The sequence below is a fragment of the Pinus tabuliformis genome, chromosome 1_1, assembly GCF_031772625.1.
Source record: "Pinus tabuliformis cultivar Carrire ecotype Pingquan chromosome 1_1, CPIR1, whole genome shotgun sequence".
Classification (NCBI taxonomy): Eukaryota; Viridiplantae; Streptophyta; class Pinopsida; order Pinales; family Pinaceae; genus Pinus; species Pinus tabuliformis.
Window position 1 is genome coordinate 834,201,727 of NC_142297.1, and position 19,052 is coordinate 834,220,778.

Genomic DNA, 19,052 nt, shown 5'->3' on the forward strand with positions numbered 1-19,052 from the left:
AAATTTTTGTTGAACCTGGTCCCTTGTGAACCACTTGCCCTAGTAAAGGAGTTGGTCTGCTTTGACAACTAGATATAGTTGGATCCTCTGCTAGTGAGTTTTACTGATCTGTGTGTCCATAATCCTATTAGTTGTGGCATGTTCGATTTAGCTTGGGTTGAGCTATGTTGGTTTTAGCTGCTCAGCAACGACCGATGTGTCCAACAACAGGGGTAAGTATGGTCGCATCTGGTCCACATTGCATACTGGGTGTATGCCAAGGAATGATGGAATGTTGAGCTTGAAGGGATTTTCCCCTACAACCTTGGAGATGCTATATGCCCCATATTAGAGCGGGAGAAGTTTGCGATGGGGCCCAGTGAGGTGCTCCTTTTGCAAATGTAACCAAACTTTGTCACCCACCTGGAACCCATGTGGCACCCAATGTTGATCATGACGTTGCTTGCACTTAGCACTGACTTGGTGTAATACGTCATCTACCTACTAGAGGATGTGTTGAATGCACTCATTTAAGTTACTATCCCTGTCAGCTTCAGCCTAGACATGAGCCAAATCTACATGAGTAGTTGCAAATGGTATGACCATATCAATTGGACATAGTGGCTAGAATCCCAACCCTACCTGAAAGGGACTATGGCCAGTTGAGCTATGGAGAGCTCTATTGTAACTGTGTTGGACATAGGGGAGGATTTCATCCCATGTGCATGGATGCTTCGAGTTGTACATGGACATAATGTGCACAATCATCTTGATGAAAACCTTTGTTTGGCCATCAGTTTAGGGGTGGAACGTCATGGAATTAGTGAGCTTGGTATCCAACATCGATCAGAGGCTTGACCAAAATGTACTCACGAAATTGTTGTCCTGATATGAGATAATGGATTGTGGGATACCAAAGTGTACCCACACTCATTCAAATAAGAGATTCATAGTGGCTTCTGTTGTGATACTCTTATTACAGGCCGCTAGAATGGCCATCTTAGAGAATCTATCGATGATCACGAAAACACAGTTTTTTCCATGCTTCTTAGAAGGAAGGCCCGACATATAATCCATGGATATAGTTTACCAAGGTCGACTAGGAGTAGGAAGAAGAGTATATAGGCCTTGCTTCTTGAAGGTCGGTTTGGCAATGACGCAAGCAATGTAGGATCTAATGTACTTCCCAACATTTTATCGAAGGTTCGACCAAAAAAAATACTTTTGCAGCACTGCCACTATTTTCTCTACTCCGAAATTTCCAGCGACCAAACTATAGTGTGCCTCCTAAATAATCTTGGCATGCTTTCTTAAAGGAACACAGAGGTGTCCCAGGTGGCATGACATAGGTGAAAATCAGGAACTTTCTTGTCTCTTAGGAGCATCTAGTACGTGTTGTCGAATTCTAAATCACTCTTGTAAAGATGCGACTACCCCGAAGTCTCGTGTCCACAAGAGTCGAACACAGTGGTCAGAGACATGACCGACAGTTGGCTGAGGCAGTCTGCAACATTATTGGTGATTCCCTTCATGTACTTAATGTTCAAATGGAACTGTTGCAAGTATGTGGACCATTTTTTATGGAAATCATTTTGCAACTTTCCTTGTGTCTGTATGAATTATAGGGGCCGATGGTCCGTGTGGATGATAGTTTCATCCCCCATAATGTAATGCTTCCATTGTCGGCATGCCTGCACAATGGAATACATCTCTTTTTCATAGGTGGGATACTTTCAAATTGTGTCTGAAATGTTTCACTATGATATGCCACTAGATTCTCATGCTGAGTAAGAACTGCACCAATAGCATAGTCAGAGCCATCTATCTCAATCTCAAACAATTGTTATAGGTCTGATAATGTGAGCACTGATGCAGAGAAGAGGCGATGATTCAACTCGACAAACACCTTTTGTTGGGATTCAAACTAAAATAACTTTTCTTTCGCTCCACCTTTGGTGACTTGACTTAAAGGCCAAGTGATATGAGAGAACCCCTACACAAACCTGTGGTAGAAATTGGCAAGACCTAGAAGGATGCAGAGCTCTATTAGAGTGGTTGGGGTTGGCCAATCCCAAATAACTTGTATGGTTGGGTCCAAATTCACACCCCGCGCCTCAATGATGTAGCCAAAATATTGAACCTGGGTCATACCAAAAGTGCATTTCTTCAAATTGGCACACAATTTGTGTTGTCACGGGGTTTGGATGACCTATCGAATATGGTGGAGGTTGTCTTCCCAAATCTGGCTGAAGATCAAGGTGTTGTCCATACAAAACATCACAAATGAGTTGGTTAAGAGTCGCAAGATGTCATCCATTAGCTTCATGAAGGTTGCGGGGGAATTCGTCAACCCAAAAGGCATGACCATCCATTCAAAAAGGCCCGCCTTGGATTTAAAGGCAATATTCCACACATCAGAGGGTTCGATTAGTACCTAGTGATAACCGAAATTCAAGTCAATCTTGCTGAAATATTTGGCCCCCTTGAGCTAGTCTAGAAGGTCATCAATCCATGGGATTGGATACCTATTCCAGACAATGATGTTATTCAACGCTTGATAGTCAATACAAAGTCTCCACGTTCCGTCCTTATTCTGTACCAACATGAACGGGCTCCAACAAGGTGATGAAATTGTCCTGATGTGTTCTTTTTGCAACAACTCATGAATCTGCCTCTTGATTTTATCATTCTCCAGAATAAAGTGTCAATAGATCGGCTCGTAGTGTAGCGGTGCACCCGAGGTCAAATCGATGGAGTGCTTGACCTGATAGTGTAGGGGTACCCCTGTGGGTGAGATGAAGATGTCTCTATACTCCTCCACGACCTTGTCCATCTGTTGATGTCGTGCGTAGGAGCCATGTTTGGAGGTCGTGACAATCTTCTTCTTGCTCTGAGTGTGAATCATAAGGAAGATAAATTTCCTAGTCTGGGAAATGATCTTACTGCATTATTTTTCATAGATAAAAGAGATCGCAGTAGGTAGTGCTACCTTCGGTATCCTATACAACTTATTTCCCAAATAAATAATAACAATGTGAGGCCTAGACTCATACATAGCATGAAGCTTTGACAAATATGGTTGGCCTAATAATACATCACAAACTTCAAGAGGAGAAACATCAGAAAGTACCTCGTTTGTGAAGGCTTGATGTTGTAGGGAAGGTGACAATGTTGGCTGACGCAAAGATCTCATTGTTGGTGAAGTCACATGATGGTGTGTGATTGTAGGTGTTGTGTGGTCGGAAAGCCCAACTGCTTTATGACCTCTGCTAAAATGAGGTTCTTTTGGCTTCCGTTGTCGACAATGAAATGCAACATAGAAATCTTAACCCACATCTGTGAGTGGAAGATATGCTCCCCCTCGTCTGGATCTTCAGGCTCAATCTTCTGGAACTTGGTGGTGGAAATGGTGGCACTAGGTTCTGCGTCAATAATCTTCTTCCCTTTGTCATTACCCTTGTCGGGTTTTGACTCAGAGTCAGAACATGCATATGATTCATAAGCCTTCAACTCAACCAGCATTGACTGCTTGGCTCAACACTCACTTGTGTTGTGAGTGGGGAGCTTATGGAACTCACACCATTTCCTTGTGTCCTTCTTTGTCTTCGTGGTGTTTTTCTTTGCTTGCGGCTTTGGCGAGTTCTCTTGGGTCACCCCACCTTGGATTTGTCCTTTGTTCTATGGTTTGGGGGTATATTTCCCTTGCTTCGAATTCGTAGTTCCAAAGTCTCGCTTCTTCTGTTTAATTTTTTGCTCGATCTTGACAACGTATTGATAGGGGGCGCCTAGCGAGGATATGTCCAGGAAATCCATCTCATCCTGGATGTACTTGTGTAGATAGTCACGATACTTTAGTACCAAATTCCGCTCAAAATACTTAATCCCCAACTTCATGCGAAGGGTATGAAAAAATTTTGTGAACTCTAGCATGTTTTGGTCCCCTACCTGCCACAGCACGATCCACTTTACGTATTTATCTTCATAGCTCCCAACATGGTATTATTGTTCCTTGATGGCATCTCAAAACAAATTCCAAGTGGGTGCAGTTGAAAACAGTGAGGGTTCCCTCTCATCCTTCTATTCAAAGTAATTTCCTAGTAGTCCTTGACATGGGGGGCAACTTTGAGAAGAGAAAAATTAATCTTTCCTGATTGGAAAAGTCATGAACTGAAAAATATCCTTCCAATAGATTTAACCATCTATCTACAATGTCCGCATCTATTTGGTCTTCAAATATAGGAATGTCAAAATTGACTTGTACCTTAAAGGGAGTAATGCCTCTAGAGTGGCTACTGGATGAAGATGGGTCGCCTGTGGGTAGCCACCGAAAGATATGGGAAAAATTATCCATCGTCGCGTTCCTTTATCACTCTAGGGCTTCTTTGAAAAATATTTTGAAAGGATCTCCTTCTCCCTCGTATTTCTTTTCTTCCGCCATGGGAGGCCGTCAAGGTTTGTGGGGCTAGTCTTGCAAAGGTTCAACCAGTTCGAGCCCTAACTCCTTATACCCTGACCTCATTGGGGACATGCAAAGAAAAATAGAGAAATATAAAACTGCTCTGATACCACTGATTCAGAATTATATAGGAACACAACATAATATAGTGCAAACATAAACACAGAGATGTAGCAGAAATAAAATTTCATTTCATTAATATAAAAGAACTAAAATATGCTTGCATACAGAATGGAAATAAACTAGCTCGGGCGATGGTAGCTTATCTCTAATAAGAGATGTGGCGGCTACACACCTATACATAGTTATAGAATGAGGCTCGATGGCCTTTTTATTATTGAACAACAAGGGAAAACCCTAAACAACCAAAACCCTAACCCCAGGAGATGGAACACCAAGAGTTTGTGGGCCCCGTTGGGGTTAGTTGGGAAACCAACTTCCCAGGGTCATAATTTGGTCATATGATCTCCGTTTGGCATGTACGATACCTCATTGGAAACACCTCTCTGAATACTACAGGATTTGCAACAAATGCGTAGCCACAACACAGACTTGTTGTGTACCTCAAAAAACGTCGTTTAGGGGGTCAAAACAATGCCAGAATTTCAAGGCCCCAAAAACCGCTAAAAATAATAAATGCTGCTATAATCAAGGAAACAGATAAAACTGATTGGAGGTCTAGGTGGAATAGGCAAGTGGCCACCAATATCCACTTGGATCAATGGTGAAAATGGATTTTACGATTGACTTTTTTTTTTAAATTTAACCCTTGTATGGTGTTACCAAATAGAATTTGCATTGGTGCGCCTTATATACAGAGCACATTTTGGTTTTTATTTATATTAAAAATAACCTTGCAATGGTGCATCATTTTATACTGAGCACCGGGGCCTTCAGTTCAATTAACGACATTGGTGTGTATAATATAATTAGCGCAACGCTATTTTTAAATTATAAACCCCACAACGGTGCTCCATATGATTTATACACCGGGACGTCATGAGTTTATAGCATCAGACTGGGCAAAATGATTTTTAAGACTGAAATTTTCTTGAATATAACCATTTATTGGTTCTATCCACATTATACACACCAACGTGCATTATGTACTTAGTGCACCATTTTTTTATTTTTATTTTGTATTTTTTTATAATAAAAAAAACCATGCCACGGTGCATGTTAGGTTCCTATAATACTAGTGATTCCCCCATTACTATTGTCATTGTATCCCTTATTTTTATTGTTGTGCCCCTATTGTCCCAATATTTTTATTATTATGTCCCATAGAAGCCCACTATTGTTATTTTTGTGCCTTTATATTACTATTGTTAGGTCAGCTTCGGTTATATTGTGACCCCTTAGACTCCTATATATAGAAAGGAGGTTTTGTCATTTGTATCATCGAAGAATTATTCATTTGTGTAATGAAAAGGAGGTTTCCCCCTCGAAGAGTTTGATTTCTAAGGTGTTGATCTTCCTTTCTATCTTTTTGTGAGCTGTTTTCATAATATTTGGTATCAAAGCTTGGATTCTAGGGTTTCGCTGCTCCAAACAGGTCATTGTGGAATTTTCGCTATACCATTTTTTATGCGAAGTTTCATAAGTGAAAAAAAAAACCCATTTGAGCCGAAATCTCTCTGAACCTTGGATCTGAATTTAAGATCTTGTCTAGCTATATTTTCGAAGAAATGATCCAAGGAATTTAGGGTTTTTACAAGATCTCGAATTATATCTCAAACAGGTGACCTGGGGAAAATCGTCATAATTTTTTTTTTCTGAGCATCAGATTGAAATTTCGTAAGAAGTTACAGAAATAGGATGGACTATAGTTTTATGTGTATCAGTTCAGATCCTAAGGTAAAAAAAAGTGGCACATGGCACATCATACAAGCTCGCTTTACTGAACTAGTCTATAATCACGTCATCATGGGAGATTTGGCATAAATCTTCATTGGAGAATCCAATATTGGTCAGACTTACGGGGTTAGAAAGAGTACTCAAAGGGTTACCACAGGAAGCAATTTTAGAACTTGGAGATCCAAAATTACAAAGATACAGAAGATTCAATATCGAGCTCCTACAAAGTGAAAAATGGTGTGTAGTTTTTTTTTAATTTTTGCATAAGTTTGGTTTGAAAAATTAGTTCGAAGGAATTCAAAGGGAATAGTGAAGCATTATTATCAGTAATTGATGCCCCGAAGAAAGAAAATGGAAACACCTAGTAAGAAACCTGAAAGCTCTAGCATGACTCATGCAGAAGAAGAAGAAATGCAACATGATATATCAAAATTACGAGACCAAGTGCAACAAATTTCACTCGCACAAAAAGTAACGGAAGCTAGGATGGATGGTTTAAGGAAAGACATAGAAGCTAAGATGTATGGCATGGAAGATAAGATGGATGGTTAAAAGAAAGGCGTAGAATCTAAGATGAATGACATGGAAGCTAAGATGGATGGCATGGAAGCTAAGATGGATGATTTAAAGAAAGGCATGGAAGCTAAGATGGAAGATTTGAAGATAGATTTGACAAAGTTCCTACAAGAAATGCTTACTAATGGAGAAAGGGTAGTAAAGGAAAGTCATGATGACAACAAAATAAATGTTAATCATGATTTCATAGACTCTAATGTTGGATCGAAGAACCACCATGTTCCAAGGATCGATATGAGGAAGTTTGATGGCAAGGATCTTATATCATGGATACTACAGATGGGGCAATTTTTCGATTTCCATAATGTGAAAAACACACAAAAGTTATGCATTGCAACTTTATATTTGGAACCAAATCAGTTTGTATGGTATCGATGGCTTTGCTCTCATAAACAAATTGTCACTTGGGATATTTTTACGAATGAAATGATAGCACATTATGAGGATACAAAAAGAAACACTTTTTTAAGCCAATTGATAAATCTCAAACAAAAGGGTTCAATGATGGAGCACATTGAGGACTTCCAAAAATTGAATATAAAGGTAAAAGATATCCAAAAGGAGCATAGGATTGATGTGTTCATAGGGAATTTAAAGGATAACATCCAACATGAGGTTCGCCTTTGGGAACTTGACTCATTGGAGAAGGCATTAAGGTTGGCAAGAAAAATGGAAAGAAAAATTATGGCAACAAGGAAGCCTACCAATCACAATCATAAAAATGGAAATGTTGTTACCCCTAGCCATCCACAACCTACAAGGTTGAAACCAAACAATTGGAAGAAAAAAGAGAAAAATGGATTTGTTACAGTTGTGATAGCAAATACACTAAAGGTCATAAGTATGATGAGAATAAATTATTTTACATATATTGTGAAGAGGAGGAAGAAAAGGAACAAGAAATGTCAAAATAAGAGGATATACACCAGGAACAAACCCTAGAGAAAGAAGAAATGAATCCAACCATACCTTGTAATGCATTGGCTGGAATTACCACTCCTCAAACTATCAAGATAGAAGGGCATATCAAGAAGAAAAAGGTAATAGTGTTGATTGATTCAGGCAATACCCATAATTTTATTCATTGTAAGATAGCCAAGGAATTGAATTGCTTCCTATATCCAACACTAGAGTGTCAAGTGATGGTTGCAAGTGGAGGAACCATAAATTGCTAAGGAAAGTGCCATAATATCAAGCTATCCATGGGAGAATATATATTGAATATCCCAATGCTTTTCATTCCAATGGGCGGTGCTGATGTTGTACTAGGATTCCAATGGGTAAAATATCTTCTAATTTTCAAGAACTTTTCATGAAATTTAATTCAGAAGGAAAGGAAGTTGAATTAAGGGGTATCGCAGGGAAACCGAGAAAGATAATCAACTCTAACGGAATGACAAAGCTTCTAAAGAAAGAACAACGAGGCGTAATTGCACAATTATGTTCACTAGAGGTTCCCACATCGAAATCATCTATTTCTCTAGATATCCAAAAAGTCTTGGACAATCATTCCAAGATATTTGAGACTCCCAAAGGCCTCCCACCTATTCGTGATCATGATCATGTTATTCATTTGATTCCAAGAAGTGTTCCTCCAAACATCAGGCCTTACAGATATCCCTATACCCAAAAGAGTGAAGGATGGATCATGGTGCATGTGTCCAAATTATAGGGAGCTCAACAAGCTCACTATTAAAGATAAATCTCCCATTCCTGTCATTGATGAATTATTGGATGAATTGCATGAATTAATTTACTTCACCAAGTTGGATCTTCATTCAAGATATTATCAAATCAAAATGAAGACTGGAGACATTCCAAAAACAACATTTAGAACTCATGAGGGTCATTATAAATTTTTGGTCATACCTTTTGGCCTTACCAATGCACCTTCTACATTTCAAGGTTTGATGAATTCCATTTTCAAACCCTTCCTTAGAAAATTTTTGTTAGTATTTTTTGATGATATACTAATCTATAACCAGTCTTGGAAGGATCATGTTCAACATGTTGATAGGTTTCTCAAACTATTGGAGGAGAAACAATTATATGCAAAAAGCTCCAAATGTTTCTTTGGAGTACAAGAGGTGGAATATCTGGGTCATATTGTATCTCATGAAGGTGTTAAGGTAGACCTTAGAAAAATTAAAACTATTAAGGAATGGAAAATCCCCACATCCATAAAGCATCTACGAGGATTTCTCGAGTTGATAGGGTATTAGCAAGTTTGTTAAGAATTATGGGACAATAGCAGCACCTCTAACAACATTATTGAAGAAAGATGCATTTTCATGGACTCCAGAAGCAACAAAGGCCTTTGAACATCTTAAAGAGGCAATATGCCAAGCACCGGTCTTAGCTAGACCGAACTTCACAAAAACCTTTATTGTGGAACGTGATGCCTCGGAAAATGCAATTTGTGTTGTTTTAATGCAAGAAGAAAGACCCATTGCTTTCGAAAGTTGTCCAATCAAAGGAAAGTATTTACACAAAGCTATTTATGAGAAGGAAATGTTGGCAATACTACATGAACTTAAGAAATGGCGACCCTACCTAATGGGAAGACACTTCAAGGTAAAAACAGATCATGATAATCTTAAATACTTTTTAGAACAAAGATTATCTTTAGAAGAGCAACAAAAGTGGGTCACAAAGATGTTGGGTTATGACTTTGAAATCATCTACAAAAAAGGGAAGCAAAATGTTGTGGCAGATGCACTCTCAAGAAAGGATGAGGATGTGGAAGCATTTCTTTGCGCCATTTCTATTATCCAACCAAATTGGATAAACGAAGCAAGGGATGAATGGAAGAATGACGAAGAAGTGTCGGCACTCATTCAAAATTTACAACAAGATACCAGTACATTTGATACATTTAGCTGGAAAAATGATTCGTTATGGTACAAAGATCGGTTATACCTATGTAAGAATTCCCAACTCAAACAAAAGATTCTTAGGGAATTGCACACCTCTCCCTTAGGAGGGCACTCAAGATTTCTAAAAACTTACCAGAGGGTTAAGAAGGAATTTTTTTGGGATGGCCTTAAATCAGATAGTCAAAAGTTTGTGGCGGAAGGTTTGGCTTGCCAACAAAATAAAGTTGAAACAATTAAGACCCCAGGTCTATTACAACCTTTATCCATTCCAAGCCAATGTTGGGAGGAGGTTTCAATGGATTTTATCACAGGTTTACCCAAGTCCGAAGGAAAGAGTGTTATCATGGTGGTAGTTGACAAACTTGCCAAGTATGCACACTTTTGTGCATTATCTCATCCATTTAAAGCGAGTACAATTTCTACTGCATTTATGGAAACAATTCAAAAGCTAAATGGAAACCCAAATATTATTGTAAGCGACAGAGACTCCATTTCACTGGAAATTTTTGGACATAATTATTTTCTTGTATTGGTACTTAGTTAGCTCATAGCTCATCTTATAATCCTCAATCTAGTGGGCAAACTGAGATAGTAAACAAATATTTGGAAGGATACCTTCGTTTCTTTGTATCTGATAAACAGACACAATGGGTCAAATGGTTTTCTCTGGCTGAATGGTGGTATAACACTTCCTTCCATACTGCAACATAAATGACCCCATTTATGGAACTTAATGGATATCATCCACCATCCATCACATCATATTTAAGAGAAAATTCTAAGGTTCAAGCAGTGGAAGTTCACATCGAGCATCAATAACAAGTTCTCCAACTCTTAAAGGATAACCTCACCTTGGCGCAGAATAGAATGAAACAGTAGGCAGATCAACATCGTAGCGAAAGAAGTTTTGATGTAGGTGATTGGGTATTCCTACGGCTACAACCATATAAACAAATGTCCCTCAAGCAAGCTAAGAAGGATAATAAATTATCACCAAAGTATTATGGTCTATACAAGGTGTTACAAAAGATAGGTACTATGGCATACAAATTGGAGCTTCCTACAGCTTCCTGAGTGCACCCAGTTTTCCATGTTTCATGCTTAAAGAAGGTTATAGGTGACAAGCTCCCAGTTCAAACAATATTGCCAGAACTTGATGAGGAAGGAAAAATCATATTGGAACCTGAAGCAGTCAAAAAACAAGAACTCGACAGCTACAAAATCGATCAATTTTAGAGTATCTCATCAAGTGGAAGAACTTACCCGTTGAAGATTTCACATGGGAGGATGAGAATTTTATACAGAAGCATCCAAAACTACTCAAGCGTTGAGGACAACACTTTTTTGAAGGAGAGGGGCATGTTAGGTCCCTATAATACTAGTGATTGCCCCATTACTATTGCCATTTTATCCCTTATTGTTATTGTTGTGCCCCTATTGTCCCCATATTATTATTATTGTGCCCCATAGAAGCCCATTATTGTTATTTTTGTGCCCTTATATTATTATTGTTATGTCAGCTTTGGTTATATTGTGACCCCTTAGACTCCTATATATAGAAAGGAGGTTTTTTCATTTGTATCATCGAAGAATTATTCATTTGTGTAATGTAAAGGAGGTTGCCCCCTCGAAGAGGCTGCTTTCTAAGGCGTTGATCTTTCTTTTCTATCTTTTTGTGATCTGGTTTCAGTGCACCATATGCTATTAAGCATCAATGCTTGTAGGTATAGTAACGCATTGATGCATCAGTGTAATAGATGCATCGTTAAAAAAAATCCGCTAAAACATCCACCCGCCCAGCTTTGCTAGTGACCTTCGCTACAAACAAATTTTTGGACTAGTTTAATAGGGGCTTCTGCAAAAACCTCCAGTAAAGGTTACTTTTCTTGTAGTACAAGCGATGATGCATCTACCATTAGTTACGTTGGAGGTTTTCCATAAATCTTATGACAATGTTTTTTCAACGTGACGAGCCCTGTTAAGGTGGTCCAAAGTAAGAGTGATGTGCCTTAATAAACTATTTATATCATTTGAAGGGTGTGGGGGGAGGGGCTCCACAGTGCAAGGTGGTTGAGCAAGAATGGGGTCTACAACATCACCTTGGTTAAGGTCACTTTGCAAGTGCCTACCTCGTAGCCCCCTCTTGCCCATTCCCCTTCTCACATGCCCACCTTGGTGAGGCCTTGCCATCTGGGCGAATCTAGAACTAGTGTAGGCACACCTTTGATTATCCACGCACTCAAGAGAAGTTTTAACAACCATAATCTGATTGATACCCCCAACACAAATAAAAACTCCAAACACAACCTAGCAAGACAAAATATAATGTAGTCATTGAGCACCATGGGTAAAGTCCTAAGGAAGTCCCATGGTGGCCGGGTCGACTACAACAAACCAACAAGGAGGTGATATGATATCGGTGTTTGAAATATGAATCCAAAGCCCTCGCGGTGTTAACTCTAGCTCCAAAACTACCAACACTACCCCGTAAATTATAGTAGCAACAAAACCTCTAGAATGACCCAAAGATAAGCTAAAGAGACTTGATTCCACCTTAAATAAGCTCAAGGACAAACCAACAGAACTGGAAGCTCCCTCAACCCCCACCAAAATGCACATAAATATGAATACTCTAAGGACTGTTGAGCTAGCTCAGTTCCCTGGGGGAGAGGGCAGGCACAGTTCCCTTTGGCAAAGCCCCTCAACCCCCCAGCAAAGAAACAAAACCCCAACAACCCCATATTGACACAAAGAAATAAAACTGACAAGAATACCAGTCGAAATCCAACACTTTTGGAGAATTACTTTACAACCATACACCCTAGAAACTATAAGACCATATAAGGGGATAAAGCCACAAATCCATATTTTGCTATAGGCATGGGAATTCTAGGTCAGGTTCTGAAACCAATCTAGCATGTCAATGGCATACACAGGCGTTACATGATCAATTACCCCTCCATAAATCTCCAGGAAATAGCTCCATATGCCAGGATCCCAATTGAATTTCCACTAAACTGATCTTCCCCCATTCTTGTCACCCCAAACTCTAAAGATACCATCCCCGGAAACCACTCTCAGAGTGAGTAAACTATGAGCCCAATGCAATTTAGCTTCCTGCTTGATTCAGGTAGGATGAGTTCGAACCACCCCTGCACCCCCCAAATCGCACACCAGAATTACCACCATGCAACCAACATAATAACTTCGCAATAGGTGTCTGCACCTCGATGAAGTTATCCAATGCCTCGTCCATTAAATTGACCTTACTGCAGAGTAACCTTGACATAATCCCTCACACGAGGTTGCATGGCAAGCGGATGCCACACCACTTTTCTTAATTGACAAGAGGGTTGGTGGGGTGGCGAGCACCCTCCGTGATCCCCATATTCCCTTGTTTTGACACCCCCATTGAGGATTCATGAAAAATAATTTATTTGAATTATAATTACAAATTATTGCTATGGCATGCATCCATTCAACATATTAGTATGTCCATAGACATGTTTTCATATATTTTAGGTTTACTATCTATCATTAGCATTTGTAATATATAGGTTTTTAAATTTAGTTTCTTATATTTTTCATAGAATTTAAATCTTCTATTTGAAAATTGAATTAAAATTTTAAATTTGTATATATAGAAAAAATATTTAACCACATCTTTTAACATTATTTTCAATTTTTTTTATCACATGTCATTCATTTGCAAGAAGCTATACAAAACCAAATGACTAACTAGTAGTAAAGTCAATCTTCAATCTTTTCACTAGAAACACTTATCAATGTCTTATCTCATAAGTCACTCCCTGCCACTCAAGTTAGAAATTATGTTTTAGGAAAAATTGCATAAAAAATTATAACTTACATTAGTCAATGCTAAATTAAATAGTAATTCTACACATAAGGGAAGTAACTAGTGGTAAGTATATTTATTCACAACTTTTTCCTATCTATTTTTTATATAAAGACTTCTTAAATTATGGTGGGAAGTACATGGTGGTAAATATTGATATAGAATATTGATATAGACTCACTTAAATTATGGCGGGAAGTAATTGGTGGTATATATTTAATTTACCCGAGTATGAGTCATTTTCAAGGATTTTATTTTTGGATGAGTTTCTTGCAAAGCTTGAGAACAAAAGATCGCTACAAAAATATTTAAAAATCATGCATGAATATTGCAACCATATCCATAATTAATGGCATAAAATATGTGAGATAGTTATCCACATGGCATTATATTGTGCAAAGGCTGCAATAAGACTTTCTAGTTATCATCCAATTAAATGATTGCAATAGTTTTTTAATAATATTGAAAAATAAATATATATTTTTCAAAGTTAACCTTAAAGTTGTCAACTAATTAAATGAAAAATAGTTTGTCAATAATATTGAAAAATAAATATATATATATATATTATCATCCAATTAAATGATTGAAAAATAGCCTTTCAATAATATTGAAAAATAAATATATATTTTTCAAAGTTAAGAATTCTAAATTGTATGAAGTAGTAGTATGCGAATAAATTCACACGAAAAAAAAAATCAATTATTAATACAGAGATATATTATCAATTTTTTTGGAATAATAAACATAGTGGGGAAGTTTTATTTTATATCTTTTTTTAAAAGGATTTTAGATTTCATTTTTAATCGTGTATATGATGATATTACTACAACTCTAAATGGTAAGATTATATCACTAAATTAATAATTTCAAATATATTATTACCAACTTATATCCATTTTAATTTTGGATCTACTAAATGCCCAGAGAGATTAAATCTCTTTTCACTTTAAAAGAGATTTGCATCTCTAGAGATTTTATCTCTCTAAGCACTTGGTAGATAAGGAATTAAAATAAATATAGATTAGTTTAATTTTCTCCTTTAAATAAGCTATATTCCACATTATTACTATAAATCTTTATTAAAAAAAACAAAACAAAACAAAACAAAAAATACAAAACTACAACTTATACTTTTAGCGAACACTACTAAATTCCAAAATCCTTCATTGATTTATATAGAAACAAAAATTCCTTGCCAAATACTACTAAAACTGCTAAATTCTTGAAAAATCATTTTATGATTTATATAACAAAAGAGTTTCTTTAGCAAACACTCTATTCCAAAACACTCATATCACTTATGTAAAAGCAAAGTTTCTTTACCCAACACTCCTAAATTTATTTTAAAACATCAAGCTTTTCCTTTCTTCATAGCCAGCGATCATAACCTCCACTGCAAAAAGGGTTGAATCTTTTTTCAATGGAGATTCACAAAATAAGATTATAGATCTTTGGGGGATATTTACGAAGCAATATGCTTTTTCTTTTTCTGTCATAGTCCTCCTCGATCATAGGGTGGGTTGAATCTTCACTAAACGCGGCTATAAATTTCATCAATGTCCATTCAGTCGACATTTTTCGAAAAGCGCTCATCCTTTTTCTTGGTCATACCTCTCGATCATGAGCTCCAACTCCGGTTGAAGATTCATGGTTATAAATTCTGGTTCCCAATTTGTTTGGTGATTTCTTTAAAATCACTCTTCTTCTTTTCTCTTCGTCATTGTCATCGATCATGGGTTTTATTACAAACTGTGCTTTCATCATTTTACGAATATAATTTAATAAAAAAATAAGTGTTATCATCAATTCTGGCTTCTGAAATGTTGGTGTTTGGGTTCTGGCCTCCAAAATTTTGGTATTTAGAATGGATTTACAAAAAGTTTCACCTATTATATTATAGACATTGACAGATACTTATTAAACTCATAAGAAAGTGCCCACTTTTAGAATATGGCGGTGGTATGTAATGGGAGTGGCGTTTTCGTATTAGATAAGCCTCACTGAGAACGATGGTGGCCCCAACTTCAACTCTTCTCTTTTTTCTTCGCATGATAGGCTCATGCAGAGCCAATTTAGTGTTAGAAGTCTTAGACCTGAACCTATTTTGTTTTCTTGGCGCTGAAGTTATGGATTCTATAGTCAGGCGTCATGGATGTTGTTATTATATTTTTCTTCTTCTATGCTGCATTAAGGAAACCGAAATCCGTGTAAGTTGCAATCCTCCGGGTCCTGTGGTTACCTGTGCCAACGGATCCACCAACTGCACAGTCTCTAACACGTATGGGGTATTTCCCGATCGAAGCACCTGCAGGGCTGCACAAGTTGTTTTTCCTTCCACCGAAGAGGAGCTTATTGCTTCGGTTGCCAATGCCACTAGCAAAAATCAGAAGATGCGAGTTGTCACCCGATACTCTCACAGTATTCCCAAACTGGTGTGCCCAGGCGGGGATTCGGGTCTCATAATCAGCAGTCGGGATCTGAACCGCGTGATTTGGGTGAACGAATCGAGCATGAGAATGCATGTGGACAGTGGTTTGCCTCTCAAGGAACTCATCGACGCCGCTGCCAAAGTGGGGCTTGCGTTGCCTCATTCTCCATATTGGTTGGGTTTTACCGTTGGCGGCATGGTCGGCACCGGAGCTCACGGGAGTTCCCTCTTCCGTAAGGGCAGCGCAGTGCACGAGTACGTGGTTGGTATTTAATGAAATCAATTTAAAAAAATTTATTTTAAAAAATGTAAGGAATTACTAGATTGTTTTTAAGTTTTATTTATGTGTTTTAAATTTTTTAAGAAAACTAATTTTAAATAATTTTAATTTTAATTAGTTAAAAGGTTAAGAAAATTATAAGGAAAAACAAATATTTTAGAAAAAAATATATAGGGAAAAATGATTTTTTTTATCCCACCAAAATGACAAATCCTTTGAATGAGAGAAGAGAACTCAAATTTTTTGGCAAGAGGAATGCCTTGGAGTAAACCATAGGCTTCTGTCTCATTATTTGTCATCTTCCCCAAGTCCCATGAATACTTTAAAACTTTGATTTCTCTCAAGCCATAAAGGACCCCTCGCCCTCCTGCCACCTCTAGATAAAGGGTTGAAATCTATGTCAAAAGTAGTTATATACTTTTAAAACACATTTATTATTATTTTTATATATATTTATTAGAGTTTGTTTATTAATTTTCCATGTCTATTCAATCATTTTCTTATTACATCATTAGGGGTGTCTATTTTGGAATAAGACTTCCATAATTTTAATTTAATTATCAATAATTATTAGGTAGATGGTAGGGATTTTTCCTCCATAAAATATTCATATAATATTTTTGATAGTATTTAAGATATAATATTTTTAATAATATATTTCTTTTGTAAAATCATCTCTTCCTTTATCCCTTCTAATGGTCTAGCCAAGAATGGACATCCTTATGCCATCCTCACTTAAGTTGAAGGTGGTTTTGGCTAGAGTATGGAGTAATTTTAGGAAGCCCCTTGTCCTCAGTGTTGTTTAACCCCTTCTTATGCAGTAGATACCTAGTCATAGACACGCTTTCAATAGGGGAAATGCTTGTTTTTATGAGGAGGATATGATATAGTGTATTTCCTTTACTTTTGAGATTATAGGTTATACATTGCTTTTGAAAATATCATATATTTCTTCACAACTCTCTTGAAACATTACATCCTCAAACCTCACATCCATATAAAATAAAAAAGAGTAATGAAAATATCAAAGAGGTTTTTGTTTAAATCTCATATCCAAACATCTACTGATTTACACTTGTTTTCAAGTTCATAGGTTTGAGAGGATTTATATGGATTAATGATAATTCCATCATTCTTATAGTGTTTTTTAATGTGGATTTGAATTTGTTTGCAGAGGAGAATCAAGAAGCAAGCAAGAATGATAAATGGAAGTGTGTTTCATCAAAATTACAGGTATTGATTCTTGTGGATGCAAGAACGGGATTGAAAAACAATGAATTAGTATTTTCAAGCTACACAGTGATTGGATATCAATACAAACTTCAAGCTTCTGGATCATGCTTAGCAGGCATTGAGGATGCATTCTTGACTACATGTCCTTGGGATCCTCGGGTAAATGGAGAATTCTTCCACCAGACTACAGTTAGTATTGGTATATCTAAGATAAGGCATTTTCTCTCAGATGTGAAAAAACTAAGAGACATGGTTCCAACAAGCCTTTGTGGCACCGAGCTATATAGTGGTTTTATGATGCGTTATGTGAAGGCTTCTAATGCTTACTTAGGAAAAAAAGAGGATTCAGTGGACGTAGATATTACTTATTACCATTCTCATGATCCAAACACCCCTCAACTATATGAAGATGTGTTAGAGGAGATTGAACAGATGACTTTGCTCAAATATGGAGGACTCCCCCATTGGGGAAAGAATCGTAATCTTGCATTTGATGGTGTTATGAGAAAGTACAATAATTATAAGGAGTTTTTAAAAGCAAGGGTCAAATATGATCCTAAGGGACTCTTCTCAAGTGAGTGGACAAATGCTTTTTTGGGAATAGGGAAAGAAGGAGTTGTTATAACAAAAGATGGTTGTGCTTTGGAAGGTCTATGCATATGTTCACGAGATGTTCATTGCGCTCCTACCAAGGGCTACTTTCGTAGATCGGAAAGAGTTTATATTGACGCACATGTATGTAGAAAGGAAAACACTTAAACTCCTACTTATAGATTATTAATGGTAATATATGCACATGATACTCTTGAAGTTGTATGAGTTAATGGTTATTAATTTTAAAAAAATGAATAATAATTATTTTATGTTTGAAAATATTAGAAGAAAATCAATTATTGGAATTGTTTTATTATGTCATTAATGAGAATTTGTTTTTATTTTAAGTTTATTTTACTTTAAAATGTTTCATAAATGAAAAGAGAAAAAATGATTCCAAATTAAAACTAGTGACTAATGTAAGCAAGTGTGATATAATTTGATTAAATGTTTGAACTAAAATGTTTACTAAATTTTAAATTAAATAAAATTTTTAATTAAAAAGAATGCTTTTGACAATGAAATCAATGCATTTTAAAATAATTAAAATTTTTAATTTAAGTGTTGTAGATTCATATCATTATTCATTCTTGGGCCTCTATTGTCCAAGTTACTATTATTCAACCACTCCCAGTTGTTAAGTCACTTTTGGTATCAGCAAATATCTAAGTCATATACTCGTAAAAGTATAGAAGGTCTCCATTGAATTCTTGTTGATAGGTATGCTTTTATTGACTCTAACAAATTGGTCTGAGAATAAATCTAGAGTAGCACCTTGGCCCTATTACATTATGGATAGGTGACTTTGTGCCCAACATTGATTTTCATCATTGGTGCTTGACTAGATGGTTTTATTTATGTTCAACGTTAGCTTCCATTATTACACATTGGGATTCATGTAGTACTTTGGGTTC

At 36.8% G+C, this 19,052-nt stretch overlaps 1 pseudogene; it reads left to right on the plus strand.

The window, feature by feature from the left end:
• Nucleotides 1–18,303, plus strand: part of LOC149216723 (L-gulonolactone oxidase 2 pseudogene) — a 34,701-nt pseudogene extending 16,398 nt beyond the window's left edge.
• Nucleotides 18,304–19,052: the final 749 nt, after the last annotated feature.